At 41.3% G+C, this 9,078-nt stretch overlaps 1 long non-coding RNA gene across 2 annotated transcripts; it reads right to left on the reverse strand.

Annotated features, from left to right (window-relative positions):
- Positions 1-551: 551 nt before the first annotated feature.
- Positions 552-6,746, reverse strand: LOC132333273 (uncharacterized). 2 transcript variants are annotated; one of them, XR_009488113.1, is made up of 4 exons: positions 6,361-6,746; positions 6,075-6,244; positions 5,217-5,387; positions 552-3,142 (listed from the first exon to the last, which is right to left on the reverse strand). It is a non-coding gene; the product is annotated as an uncharacterized LOC132333273 (long non-coding RNA). The 2 variants fall into 2 exon arrangements; XR_009488112.1 differs by lacking the exon at positions 6,075-6,244 and having other exon boundaries at positions 6,361-6,573.
- Positions 6,747-9,078: the final 2,332 nt, after the last annotated feature.

The following is a 9,078-nucleotide window of genomic DNA, read 5'->3' on the forward strand; positions in this document are numbered from 1 at the left end:
AATAGTTCAACTAGAGCTGCAACAATTTGAGAACTTAATGAAGAGAAAATATCTTGTTGACCATTCCTGCAATGCAGTTCAGTGTTTTATAACAAAAGTCCTTACACCAAGTGGTTTCCCCTCCAAATCCTGTATCTGTTAAGACACCTTAAGAAGGATGCTTCACTAACCTCTAATTTTTCAAGACCCCTCACCATACAAACCTTTTCCCAGATTATAGGAAGAGTTCTCCACAGGTATGTGAAATAACTTATTTTCCTATGTCCCCCATGCCTGATGAGCACTAGTTCCACTTCTTGTGCTTCTGTGGATGTTAGAGGTGTGGTAGAACTCTTTTCATGAGAAGGGGACAGGAATAGGACCTGGCTGTGCTGCTGGTAGCTTGGGGTAAGTGTTGTGCTGGATCTGACCTGTGGGCTATTCCAAGGTGTCATGGTTTGAGCTTGGCAAAATGCTAGTGCTTTTATGAGAAAACTTCTTGTCTTGGTATCTACTGTGAGATGTGATCAGAGACAGAGCAGAGCAGGCTCTAACTTACGATTGAAAGGAAAAAAACTTTATTAACATAAAACTACAGGGGAAAAAAAAAATCAGAACACAGGATGAAAACTTTCTAAATTTCCTCCTCCTCCCCCCATCAATTTTTTAAATTCTGTTACTACTTTTTGGATAATCAATTTTTAATTTTTTGAGAAGAGTGGAGTTCTTCTTGCACTACAGATTTCACTCAGGAAACAGTCGAAACTTCGTGTTTCTGTGTCACGTGTGGCACCGCCTGGAGAACGTTTTGTTATTGTGACTTCTTTCTATGTCCAGTGCTCTCACCACTGCACATGGACTAGAGTTGCTTCTAGGGTTTTTTCTCTTTAAGGATGCTTTGTTTAGTTCTAAAAAAGAGCACAGTCTTTTTCTTTTTGGGACACTTCTTTGCTCTATGTTTCACCCCCTGGGGCTGAGGGGTTTTTTGAACAGAGATTATCTTTTTTTCTTTGAAGATGGAGGGTGCTACCACCACCTTCTTCTACTCTTCGTCTCTGTTCACACACCTTCACATCACTGCACTTTCTTGGCTCTGAGCCCTTGCCTCCCCTTAGAATGCAGTCTCTGTGTCACAGGAACTCAAGGGTTCTGTCTATAGCTATCTAAGAAAAGTCTAGCTAAAAGCTACTCTATCATTTCTTCTTACTTAGAATTTTTTTCAACTTTTCTCAATTTCACTAACTCTAGGAGGAATCAGCATTTGCAAGGTTTTTATTGTCTTAAGAAGGGTTAAAAGTCTCAGGCTCTGCCGGTTTGGTTCACAAACTCTCACGGCTGGCTGCCCTGCTGGGCACCCCCCCTTCTCCTTCACTCCAGCCGCGCTATCACAAGCACAGTCTGCTTTCTCTCTCTTCCTCGGGGAGGGGGTGGGGGGGAATGGGGAGATGGCTGCCCAAAGCCCTTGCAGTGCAGTGCTCTTCTTCTACTTTTCGGCCCAGGCCTGGCCTACCTCCCTCCGGCCACATGGCTCCCCTCCCCCCCCCCCCTCCCAGCTCGGAGCTGGACAGGAGAGGTCTCCTCTGGTCTAGGACCGGAACTCAAAAGGGACTTCTAGTGGGAGTTCACAGCTTTGAACTCCCTGTGTTCTCTGAGGCGTATCTGTGCCTTCAATGGACAAACCAGGTGCTAATATTAAAATCTGGACACTGATTGGCGTGACTACACTATTTCAAAAAAACTATTTCTCTTCAAACTACGACACAAGGTATGTTTAAAGAGCGTAATGTTCACTGCTTGGTCTGGCTCATCCAAATGTCTTTAGAGATAGAAATAAAGAGGAAGCAAAATAGGTTAAAAGATAATCTAACAAGAGGCAAAATTAGCATTGAAGGTTATCCCATTTTTCAAACTGTTATGTTATCCTTTTTGCTTAAAATAGTTCAGAGGTTATGCCAAATTAACTCTTTGCTCAAGTCAAACCTTAATTACCTCTCTCTGAAGAGAAAAATTAATTCCATTATCTATATTCACTGAGAGAAAATAGGAAAATTGCCAAGAACCATATAGCTCAGTGGTAGAAGAAATTCTGCTGTCAGGCTTGAGGACTGTAAACTCTCAATGTTAGTGGAAGCTTTACACAGTGAAAGGGTGAAAGTACAATTTCTGTGTAGCAATAGTGGAAGCAATACGGGGGAGAGCTTGGCATATTAAAGCAGGCACACAAATTCAACCCAGCTCCTTGTTCCTTTGTTTCCCAGCATTTGTTGAATTCTTCCCACTTTCCATAGTTTTTTTAGGAGTTCTTGCAGATGTTTTAGATTTCATCTAATCACACTTAGGCACTGCTTATGTTGGGTTTTTTTAAAACAATATGAAATACATAATTTAGTATTAAGCTAAATTTTCCAAAACGTCTGTTCCCCTGTGCCTTTTGTTCTCACGTTACTCAATATAAAAATGGACTTACTAACTAGAAATTATTGCTCTAGTATTTTCAAGCTTTGACTGTTCTGTCTGTTGGTAAAAATTTCATCTATCTCTGTGGTGCAAGAATGCTGTGTGGAATTGTGCTCATTAGTATATTTGCAGTTTCACACTTTACCTGAAGAAAAACTGTGATGCAGTACAGCATTGCTTGCTGGAGGTTGAACTGTAGTTGTGGTTTGGGATGAGGTGGTGGAGCACAAGCAGCAGCTTTTCTAGGCACAGAACCAGCTGACACAAATGGGAGAAAGCAGAAACTCTTCCTAGGAGTGGCACTCTTCCTGCTGTCACTGCACATCCCTGCAGCTGGGCAGTGCAAACAGCATCAGTGGCTGTGAGCAGTGCAGGAGCACTGCTCATCTCTACCATCCCTGCTGGATGTGGCTTGATCTCATGCTCTGCTGTAGCTCAAACCCTGCCTTGAAGACTGCAGGTTCCAGACCACCTTTGTGCCAGAGAGGTGCTTACAGACAAAGCAACTTCGAGAGGAGACAAGTTTGGAGCAGCATTAACAAAGCTAATTTTGCTTGGTAGGATGAGGTCCACTGTGAATTGCTGCTGAAAGAAAGATCCTCCAGAAAGTCCATTGCAGGATGATGAAGTTTTCCTACTTCCTTTCTTCTTCCCTTCAGTCTCTCTGCTCCTCTCAAGCAAAGCCAAGTTAAGAGGTCCCAAGCAGCTGTATGCCAGAAATACCAGTTAAGTTTGACAGAGCTTTTCTCTTATATTCAGTCCACGGGCAAGGAAGAAATAGAAGATGAAAAAGTGAAACTTCACCCAAAATCACTTCCTGAAACAATCACTTTGTCATCAGCTCACCTTTCTTTGGTGGGCAAAAAGAGAGCGAGCAGACGAATGTGAGCAGGAAATGCTTTCCAGTCAAACCCTCCCACTGATGAAGTGCAAAGACAGCAGAAATGGGTCATTCACACAGGAACTGTCAGCACCAGCAGGCTGAGTGAAGAGCTAGGGGAAAGCTCCAAGCTCACAGTCAAGTCATTACCAGAGCAAGAAAGAGAGAGAGAGTCTGAGATTGCAAGGCACATTGAGTTTCTACAGTGACAGCACTTTTCTGCTATTAATAAGTTTAATCTTGTCTGTTGTGGCATTTGTCCAGTAGGTGGGAGGTTTCCTTAAGTCCCAGGATTTATTCCCTAGTGAAAAAGTACAATCCAATCGAAGAACAGAGCCATGGAATTGTCCTTTTTGGTTTGGTACACAAATCCAGATACTGTTCTTTCCCTCAAATGAAAATAATTGAAAATTCAGATACAGAGAATATACAACACTTGCAAGGGAAGCCATGGTATTGTTTTACATGAAGTTTCAGCCATACCTGCACTCCAGGGTGGAGTTTACCTGACCCATTCTGGAGGCAAGTAGGATCTTGGTGGTGACTTCCCCCATTTAACACAGGCCTGTATGTTAAGAAAGGTACTAAGCTTCTAGCTAACTCATGTGGACTCTCTCCCTTGGCTATTTCTCTCCTTGGCTCCTGGAAGCAGCTGGTTTTAAGTGATATTTATAGGGCAGGGTGTGCTGCTAACTCATCCAAACGGTAGGCCTCCTGCAAACTTTTAAGAGGCCTCTGCTTGTAGCAGGCATAATTTCCCAGATCTTATTAAATGTTATTCTGGGCACTGGTCTATACCCTTGTGAAATTCCTTACTGAGCAGATTATAAGGACAGGCAGTGACCCAATAACCTTCATTTTCTTGGGATGATGCAATAGCTGCTTCATGCTCAGTAAGTAGAGCGGGCTGAGCAGAATGAAATGAGCTGCTGAAATTCCCAAGTCAGCATTTTGTTCCCATGCCATTGAGGGTAGAATTTCAAAGTGTAGAATGGTCCTTCAAGTTCTGTCTTTTATGAGGTCAGGCTAAATGCTTCCCTTTTATATATGAAGAGAGGGTGATTTTTGCCAGAGTCTGCACTGGGTTTGCTCTTATTTTGATTTCTGCTTTGCTTGAGAGCTCTGTGTAGCAGGAAACGCAGTTTTCAACAGCAGTTCAGGCTCTGTTGGAAAGTGGCCCCTGCAAGAAGCAGTGGGCTGCAGAAGCATCAAAGCCATTTAGCAGCAGCAGACTCTGTTACTCAAATTTCTCATTTATACTCAGTCTCAGCTTCAAGACTATATTTGATTTGGGGCAGTGAAAACCATGAATGAAGAACAAAGCTCTGAAGAGGTGGCCAGGCTGAGAGAGAAGTATAAGGATTTCAACATAAACCTGACTAGTGAAGGGTAGGTTATAAACACCCAGGATTCTTGGCAAGATAAAATTTTAAGAGCAGGAATCTCCAGAAAAGCATTAAAAAGTATATTAAGACTGGTAGATTGGGTGCAATCACCAGAAAACATTCTCTACAGTACTACTTGCAATAGCAGAGAAGTAAACTGGATGCACCAACACAATTGTGGATGCATTGGCTTGACTGCAGGAACTGCAAGTAATCTAGGCAGCTGTTTAGATTCAGTCATTCAGGATGATTACCCTGGAACCCTAACATTGGGTTCCCATCACAAAGTAAACACTCTGTAAAGGGCAGAGACACAAAGGCCCTGAGGCCAAGCCCTTACTGTGACTGTTAAAGCCTGTTTCTCATTCTTGAAGTCAAAGCAATTTGACCTCTTAAAGACTAGTCCAGAATTTTCTTCCTGCCTAATCTAATTTAGGACCAATGCATATCAATTCCTCTTATACCAACACTACTGTGAATTTAAATAGCAGCCTGTCTCCCAAATCTGCACTCACCTTCTTGCTGTTTATATGCAGAGGAGTCATATCTGGCTCAGTCTCTTATGCTTAAACAAAACATTTCTCCCTTTGGCTCTCAGAACAGACTCTCATTTCCTTTTGATTTCAGAAGTTCTGCCCTTTGAAATGCTGTGCTTAGCAGCTCAGGATTTCTGACCATGGAAGTTTCTGTAGGGGGGAAAAAAAGTTGTCAGAGCATTCAAAACTGGTCCCTAGAATGAGTCCTGCAGGAGCAGCTCTTAACAGAGCTCGAGGGGCTCTGGGGAAGCAGAAGAGCTGCCAAGTGGTTTTTGAGCAAAGAGACGCATTTTTCTTTGAAAATCCAAACAAAGCAACAGGAACTCACTGCTGATGGAAGGGGCTGGACATGAGATTGGACAAGTACTGCTAACACAAGAGAATTTTCCAGGGACCATATAATGTGTAGGAACAAAGCTGCAGTGAGATGCAAAATTTCTCCTTGGGGTGCAGCATAAAGAATAGTCTGTTCTTAGTCCAGAAGGAAACAAAATCAGATGAATTTGATCCCAAGTAGTGAACAAAAAAATGCCAGGCATTTTCTGGATGTCTGTGTTATTACAGGGAACAGCCAGGGATGAATTATTTGTCTTTGAGCTATACAGCTGTTAAAGTTCTAAGAAATGAAGTCATGGCTTTTAACATGCCCCAGTTATTGCATATATTTTTGTTTGAACTCTAAGGTGGCTTGGACTCTCAGAAATGCACAGATGTCCCAAAAGCCACTATTTGCTTTTCTGCAAGATCAAAAGGGACTAAACCAACATTTGAGTTCACCTGATTTTAAATATAATTCTGTGATTCACCATAAGTAGGGTCACTGCAAGTTTGACTTACCCTTTGGACACTGCCATTTTTACTGGCAGGGAGAACTGGAGATGGTATAATCCTTGTCTGGAAGCAAATATCTGAAACAAGCCTCAAATGGTCTGCTTGCTGTCTCAGTTGATGTATTTTTGCAGTTTTGCTAAACCATTCTATGAACTTGAAAGTAACACAGCATTTACCTGCTAGGAAAATCCAAGTTAAGTTCCCCCAGTCCTTAGTTTGTTTCCCTTTTTCAATACAGTAAAGATGCAGCAATGTCTTTCATTATGTCTATTAAAGGATGGAAAGCTCTTACCTCATGTTTTGACCCTCTGCCTTTGGTCACAGGGATAATTTTTAGTCTCCAGCACAGGATTTGGACTTGCCTGTGCTGCAGTGTTTGGCCAGCCCAATTTCTAGGACACATTGCCACATATCCAAAGCTGTGCTGGCTTCTCAGCTCCACTACAATAATGTGACCCAGCAGAGAGAGACCTCTGCAAATCACAAAGCCACTCCCTAACCTGTGCCTGCCTTACAGTCCCAGAAGGAAACTACAGGCAACTTTCTATTCTATCCAGCAGCTCTCCCTCCACTCAGAGGTAACCAGGATACCAGGAACCCCACAGCATGTTTGGCAGGAGGAGAAAGGGTATGAAACAACAGAATAAAGGGGAGTACCTGCTGTCTTCAGCAACTGACATCATGAATCTACTCATTATGAATCTATGGGTGTTATTCAGATAGGGAAGAAAATCTGAATAGGCTTTGACCTCTTCTGAGATGGATTCAATGGCAGCCTGTTTTATTTTACAAAACATTTAGTCTACAAAATACTCAGCATATTCAGTTTTTCCAGTTCCAGGAGAGAAGTAGGATATCCTTTGAAGATAAATTTTTGCATCTAGCCTATTTTTAAATAAAAAAAACTTGAACAAACCAAAATAGGAGGGATCTGGTCATGTAGTAAGAAGCCACTCCTGTGATTTGGAAGAGATCTGAGATGACTCCTGAACAGTCAAGAAAAAAACCAGAAAATTTTCTCTGTGGCCTGAATTGCTGAGCTACAGCATCTGGAGGCACCATAGGCATGTCACAGCAGTGGTTTAGTTTGAGAATTACCCTAAATAGCCTTATTATCACCACTAAATGATAGAGTATGGCAACTGGAATGCAAGCCAAACACAGTGGAATGACCGATGAAGCTCTTTTTCTGAGGTCATCTTGTTGAACTCTTACATTTTCCCCACAGTTTTCACATGTGAAATCTCAGTAACACAAGTCCCAGATCAGAAAAGATCAGCAATATATATAAGATCAGCAACAGGTCATTAAAGTTCTCACTCACTTTCATTTTTCTAAGGCAAAAAGAAACATTCTTGAAGTTACACTCACACACAAACATTTAGCTAAAATCACTGCTGACTTCATAAAGCAAAAGTTCAGTCTTAAGAAAAATTATGTCTCTAAACAATTATCAGACTGAATCTTGAGAAACTGTGCTAGCCTTTTAGAAACATAGTGTCATTTCAACTCATTTACCATTAAAAAATGCAAACAAAAGATGAATATTTAGAGGAGAGAAAATACTCATGCTTATATAGCTGAAGGCAAAAAGTAAGTAATTGCAGACAGACCAGAATCACTGCAGCTGACTAAAGGCATCTCTGAGTAAACTTCAAAACAGGTTCTGTGGCTAAAAGTGTCACACTGAAGGCTTCAGTGCCTCAGGATTTTCACTGCATTTTCCAGGAAGCTTTGGGGAAGCAGGAGGTTGATTTGAATAAGCTGCATAGCTCTTGTCCAAATTATTAAAGCTGTCACTTCTTTTGTAGAAAACTTCAAAAAAAAGAGTGCAGTAAGTCCTAAATGGAAGCAAACTGAGGCTGGTGCCTTAACAGAAGTGGTTACAACATAAGGCAAAGCCAAGGAACTGAGCAAAGATTCTTGCAGATTAAATTCAACTCAGGAAGAAAGGATGTTTGTCTAAAATCTTGGCAGTGAAAGATGGTTATTCTTGGCTCTAATCACAATCACTGTTTAAGTCCCTCTGCTATACAGTTACCAATAAAGAATGCATTTGATTTCTCTGGAAGTGACAGAGTGCAGAAACATGAATGCACAAAATAATGTATATAGGAACTAGATGGGAATATAAGTATTAATTCTTTGCTTCTACTGGTCTGTCTAGTTCTATGTAAATCACACAAACTGGACTGGTTACTGCACTCAGGGCAAGCTGCTCTATGGATCTGAACAAATTATCTCCCTTCCTGCAAAATAATTTTGCCATGTGTACAACAGGAGTGACTCATTTGTATGAGTGCCCATATAGGAGTGTCCATTTGTAGTGCCCTACAAAGGACAAGTAAGAAATGGTTTCTAAGAGTAGAAATTTTTAGTAATGCCTGAAATCTGCTCTGGTGATCTTGGAATGGGTATGAGGAGAAGGTGCTTCTAGCAGCAGAGCAGTAAAGCCCATAGGCCAAGCATTGTCTCTCTGAGGTCTGAAACACTCTCATTTGGAAATCTCTTAAGCATGGTCTTAATCCCAAATTGAGGCAACTGTATTGCAGACAGAATATGAAGGATTTATTTTTTAATAATGTAAATATATGCTACTGCATCTGGTGAACTGAGACATGAACACTTTTTCTGGTTTGGAACCAAGGCTGATGAACTACTCTCTGGCAGTACATCCTTAACACACATAATGTACTTATGGGTGAACTGGAAAATGTACAATACTGTGCAAACACATTTATAACATACCCACTGCCCCAGGAGCTGACCATTATTTCCAAGACTTAATCAGGTCAGCAGTTTGGTGACTTATATTCAAATTAATATTTTAATCAATAACTTAGAATATGCAATGCAATTTGAATGCAAAGATCATCAACTATAATGCTGGAAGAAGCCTCCCTGTCAACCTTTTTACTTGGTCAGTTGCCACTTACAAAATACAAACAGCCACAAGGACCTGATTTTGAGCCACATTCAGAGAAGATGGAGCACAGTACAAGCAATTATT

The sequence above is a fragment of the Haemorhous mexicanus genome, chromosome 13 (assembly GCF_027477595.1).
Source record: "Haemorhous mexicanus isolate bHaeMex1 chromosome 13, bHaeMex1.pri, whole genome shotgun sequence".
In the NCBI taxonomy this organism is placed as follows: domain Eukaryota; kingdom Metazoa; phylum Chordata; class Aves; order Passeriformes; family Fringillidae; genus Haemorhous; species Haemorhous mexicanus.